Raw genomic sequence first — 6,492 nt, 5'->3', positions numbered from 1 at the left:
CACAGAAACCATTTTAGCTTAACTTATCCGCAAAATGTATATTCTGTGATATCTGAAAATTAACATAAATCTTATATAATAGACCAGGCAATGTATTCAAACAGCGCTCACTTAAAAAAATTAACAAACGGCCGGTAAAACGTATCTGCGAGTCGGTTCCCGGGGGGAGCGATTAATCACTTGCGTTAATCTCCGGAGTGTTGCCAATTAATTGATATCCACCAGTTTGTTTTCTGTCAAAATAATTGCTTAAAGCAATTTTTATTTTGTGTGTTTGAAAGTTTTTTATGAATGGTGTGTTTGTGCTTATCACGACAGGACTTAAAGTGGTTTCAACTTACTCCTATTTTTGGAAATGGCTTAACTTACGTTCAAATTGTATAATGTGTCGATTCCACCTGAAGACATAAGAAAATTTATTAAAATTGTCTAGCCCTTTAAGAGGAATCAGTGACTAACATATTACATGAGAAGATATGTTTTCGATTCCGCCAATCGAAAATATTATTTATTGAACAATCTGTTTTAAAGTATCAGGTTATGTAGGAAGTTAAATGTGTTTACCATATACTTTTTAGTATCTTAGCCTATTTTTCGTAATAGAAGGATCGTTCATTTTACTATATAATGCCTGCTACTAATTAATAAGCTTCCTCGTACTTTTACTGACCTGAAAGTTCTCAAATCGTCTCGATTACGTCATATAATATGTGTTCCAGTAGCTTATATTCGTGTACTTCATCTTTCGATTTTTTGCGTTGGATTTAAATTGGAATGAATACTTATTAAAACATGGTTAGAATGACTCTCTCCGATCTACGTGTGCTGTTAATCGTATCTTAAATAAATTGGCATTGTAATACGACATATCTCATTACAATACTGGATAGTGGATTAACTCGCTACGAAATGACTTACTGCATTGATAAAAGCATATTTATCCTTTTTAATGTCGTATAAAGAGTAAAGCCGGTCGTCAAAAGTAGTCGTACAGTTATGGCAAGGTTCAGGAATAGTAATAAAGATCATAATATGTTCTTAGTGTTTGTGTGTGTATGTGTGTGGGTTTATGAATGTTTTTATGGTAAACGTTTACGAGCGGAGCGGGTTTACACCTGTTGTGAGATACGGCCACGAAACTAGCGGAAATTAATAATTTAATGCAGAAATTTACCAATAGCAGGATTGGATTACACATAGGGATATATTTTGTTTGATGAATATTGTATTTTTCGTGTTAACGGTAAATAAACATATTAAACTCATAGAAAATATTTTTATATTTCTCTTTTTTCTTAACGTCGTTCACGTAACTGATTAAATAATAATAAGCATAAAGTCATATAGAATTAGATTTAAGATTATAAATACATATTATGCATTTAGTTTATTATTTCTCTGTCTGCTTTCTCTCACGCATACGATTAGATTATTTTAAGTTATCTTCTCATCTGAAGAACGTTTCTGTATATAATCCAATGCGCCGCTTTCACGGCTCCTCCAGCCGACTAAATAAGCTGTTATAGCCGCGTAATGTTCCACATGCTGTGTGCATCACTTCATTTGGCAAACAGTTACAAAAATGTGCCAACTGTAGACTGTGTGCTTTGTATATCTTAGACTGTTTTCTTTGTATATCCTAGACTGTGTTCTTTGTATATCTGTAGGGGGTTACGTTGCCTAATGTGTGTATAGATAATAAAAATAAACAAATCGTGTAATTTTTGTTTATAAGTTCTATTAACTAGTATCTACATCAGTAATAAATATATACTCTACTAGCTTTTGCTCGCGGCTTCGCACCCGTTAAATTCAGCGTAGTTTAATAGATGTTATTATACTTACAAACCTTCCTCTTGAATCACTCTATCTATAAAAAAAACCATCAAAATCCGTTGCGTGGCTTTAAAGATTTTAGCATACATAGGGACATAGGAGAGGAAGTGACATTGCTTTATACTATGAACTTACTTTATAATATGTCAATATTGTTTCCATAAATGTATGATTTCTTTTGTATGATATAGAAAGGTAAAGAGGAATAATACGAAACATGATTATAATCTGAAACTCTTCTGAAACTCGACCTCGAATCCTCACAGCTACAGTACTATCCATTTACTGTTTTGAGATAGTAGTAGGCATGCAATGAATTATTCCGTCAAAGTCTGGTGCAAACATTGTGTGAGATTATTATTTATTTTAAAAGAATATTGAGTTTTTGGTGATTGTTCGAATCAGTGGTAGTTAAAATAATTATACATAAAGAATAAAAAAGTTTTTATGCAAGATACTTTGTCATAGAGAAATAAATCCTAATAGTACTTATACTGCTTAAGAATTAATTTTTGGACGTGTACCGTACGGAGTATACCATTCACGTTATCCTGAAGATTCGACATATCATTAATTAAATAATTACAGGAAACAAACGAAAAAGACCCCTATACCTTTGGAATTAGAGCCAGCTCATTATATATTCTGTGGTCCTTTTGTCTATCTGTATAAAAGTATTTGAATCTATTGACCGTCAGGTTATTACCGTTTCCCTGTTAGCTCATTATTTCGTGCCTCCAGGCCGATGTTCTTCCACGAGTAAGAGAGTTAACATTATTATATATTCGTGTTTAGTTTATTTTACTAGAACGTTACTGTACCGAGTCTGATATCGAATATTAAGTTATTGGAATGTGCTTATATTTACTAACAGCAACAAACAATTCAAAACGTGGAAATAATATTACAAGTAGCATTCAGTTGTTATAACTTGTATGTATTTGTGAAGGATGTGGCTGAATGATAACATCATGTTGTGTATAATTGTATGTCCTATTTGATTAAACGAAAAGCATTGTATTACCTATAGTATTATAATATAGATTATACATAATTATATATAACACAATTTTACGCTTCGTTACAATTTAACAATTTTAACGATGAATGAAATATTACAAACTAATGTGAACATTATCATAAATAATGGTTTGTATTTTACGTTTTCATCGAATTTGTGTTTAATGTTTTGTAACACTTTTATGAAAAGGTTTGTGGTTCGGAAATGAATTTTCGAATGTTATTCATTACGATGGAATATAAATATTGCTGGTAATTAAACTATTTAAATTATTTCAATATTAAATTGTTGGTCTTCTACAAATTCCGGTGAACTATAACGGAGTCTCAAACTGGTTTAATTATACGCCACCCGTTTAATAAGGCAGCAAATAAATTAAAGAAAACCCTTTTATCGTGCTACGAATTCGAAATGTTATGCTTAGAGCGTAGCGAGTCTCGTAGAGGGGTCTACGGAAGGGTCGTAGAGATAACGCGTAGACGGCTGCGACGCGACGTGAAGGGATGAGAAGTGCGTCGATAAAGTGCCATTGTTATAAGTGATTGTTGAAATTTTGTCGCTTGATTTCAAAAAGATGAAATGTTTTTTTTAGAAATTGAAATTTCGAAAGTTTATTATAATCTTTCCGCACTCCTGTGACTGCATTGGCTTTACACACTGTTGAGTTTGTAAATTTCTAATATATAATAAGTTGGATATATTGTGACGGTGAGACACTGACAACTGAGATGTGAGACGGTGTTTTCTCCCACTGACTATAAATACCTTGTATTAATTTAATTACTTTTTTTGTTGTGTTTGCGAAACTGTAGAATTTTAGTGAAAATAAGACTAAAAAAGTATTATTACTGTCTGTAATATTACGGCGGGTTGCGATTGATGCTTTTCTTTTGTATAAAGTTCTGCTTTAACAAAGGCGCCATATTGTACAAATAAAAGCTGTGCTTTTTCATTACTTCTGTATACTAATCCAAAAAAAATGTTTGACACAAAGAATATGAGAAATGTGCTTGACATTCGACAAACCTGTTGTCAAATAAATGGATAAATCAAATTGTCTCATTATTAGTTAAAAACATAAATAAAGAGGTACAAAAATACTTTCTGAAAAAAAAATCATTTCCCAGTTTTTTATAATATAAATATTGACTTCTACATTAGGGTCGATATAATTTTCTTACTGTCGATAAGATTCTAATTCAATAAGCACATCACTAAAACAGGCGCGGTCGTGTCAATATGAGCAGTGGCCGCAGCGACCGTCCAAGCTATCAACCATTGCTTGTAATAGAAACATTCTTATTTCATTACAAACAATATTTCTAAACACATAAGGACTAATTTCATTTGTTACTTTAAAGCCCAGGAGAACAATACATTTTAAACTTTATTACAGTGACATAGAGATAAATTTTGGTCTTTAGTATAGGATGTCGAGATCGTAATCTTGAGTAGTTGTGAAAGAGGTATTAATTGTATATACAGGAAGATAAGCATATGTTTCTTCGTTGTAAAATCAACTCTACTCCAATAGTATAGAACACACATTAATTGTTTAAAGATACGAGTAATTCAACACATTATAGGAAATAGCGTTTATTGTCTACAATCCTTGTTTGTATCATGTGTGCTACATTACAATTCAAACTATTTATTATTCTTTTTTAACCCCACTTCTGCGACCGCGTTTTAATATTCTAGTGTGTTATCTTAGACATGTCCTATCCGGCTAGAACAAGCCTATCAATATAGCCCCGATTATTTTGGAGATAAATTGGTTGACAGATAGGTACATTATATATAAAAATATATATCTTTTACGAAGATGTCACCATTGATTTGTGAATAAATGGTTGTTAAAACATTAAAAAATTATGTTTTGTCACTCACTCGGGTTTTAGAAGAAAAACTCTATCAGAAGAACAAAAAAAAAACAAAGATAAGGAGCTAATTTACACATAGAATACATAGGAAGATACACGAAGTTTACACTAGAATTGTGGTACTTCCTCTCAGTTCATTCCAGACATCTCACATAATTCTTGTTATGATATGATCGATGCTCCTCAGAGCAGAAGAGTAGACATCATTACTAATTCAGGCGGGTCGGCCGCGGCCTGACGTCACGTTCCAAACTTCTGCCTGTCAACATCCTAATACTAGCTTATTTTACTAACAAATATAATCGACCAGACAGTAGCAATTCCCTAACGTCTACAAAATTTTACGATAGTTGCGTGGTGAAGAAAATAACTTCACCAAATTGTCTGTTTGTCTAACACTCAAATATAATTTACCTCCGCTAATCAAAGATATGTTGGATTGCCTAAAAAGCAATAAAAATATGCTATCAAACAAAAATTATGAATAATATATTAGGTCGAGTGCATTATTACTCTTTGTTAATTTTTTATTTATTTGAATTAGAGGACTCATCATAAAGGCCCCCGTAATAATTTCTATCCCTGTAATAATCTATAAAATTTTTTAATTTACAAGATAAAATTTTCACCACACTCCCTAATATATAAAATATTTTCCATATAACATAAAATATATATATTTTTTTAAACTTTATCTCAAGCAAACGTTGTCAACGTAGCGATAAAAGTTTTTATACAACAATTTACAGAACAGTAATTAAGTTTCGTCTAAATTACATTTACTAATTACATAAATACAGTCTTAATATCATAATTATCTGAAGGATATATTAATAAGAGGCGGGAGGCTGGTTATCACGCAATCGTTAACCTATATCAGATGGGCTTGGGCGGCTTGGGCGGCTAGGGCGGCTAGGGCGGGGGGCAGTAGCTCGCGAACTACGCGGTCGGCTACACGCGTCGCCTACGATACATATCAACGTTTAGTGTTTTAGTGTAATGTTAGTGATCTGCCTGGAATGTGTAGTGTACAGAAGCATCAACACGAGAATAATGCGTGAATACAGTGTGTTCTTCATCTATTCCCCTAAAGTTTAGTCAAATTTGATTTGAAAATATCGAAGCGGTTCTCTTGTTGCACGGTGCTGTTTGTACAATGTTTGCGCTAAAAATCTGGGTTACAAACATCGTATAGTGCGGTTATAAAAACTGAATCTAAATTGAATATTGACGTTTATAGGTGAAGCGCATCCGACACTGGTTTCGTTATTTTATACAAGGATTTAACAGTTATAAAACTAATATAAAACGATATACAGGTTTCGTTGTATTCTGCTCATAGATTGACAGATGCAAAGAATTGAACAGATAAACGAGAATCTGAAAATAACTAGTCATGTAAAATTGCTTACCTTTTTATAGGGACTATTATTTATATTTTATCTTTTATTATATTTATAAATTGTTTTTAGTAAGCTTTTATATATTTTTTCATAACTATTTTAAACAAATAAATATCTTCTACCTAAAAAAAACCGGCATGAATTCGCGTTCTTAAAAACTACTCGCCAATATACCCATAATTTGATATTGTAAGAAACAACGTATTTCCTAGCGGATTGATTGTAGTTAATTGCACCTTATATTCATATTATGAATGAGTATTATATATATATATATTATAATGTAAGCAAAACGGCTAAACAGATTTGAAACACTTTTTAAACTCATTCTGTGTGAGAATGATTAAAC

Source organism: Zerene cesonia, unplaced genomic scaffold, assembly GCF_012273895.1.
Source record: "Zerene cesonia ecotype Mississippi unplaced genomic scaffold, Zerene_cesonia_1.1 Zces_u008, whole genome shotgun sequence".
NCBI lineage: Eukaryota > Metazoa > Arthropoda > Insecta > Lepidoptera > Pieridae > Zerene > Zerene cesonia.
The sequence above is the reverse complement of the archived record's forward strand: the minus strand, read 5'-3'. Positions refer to the sequence as shown.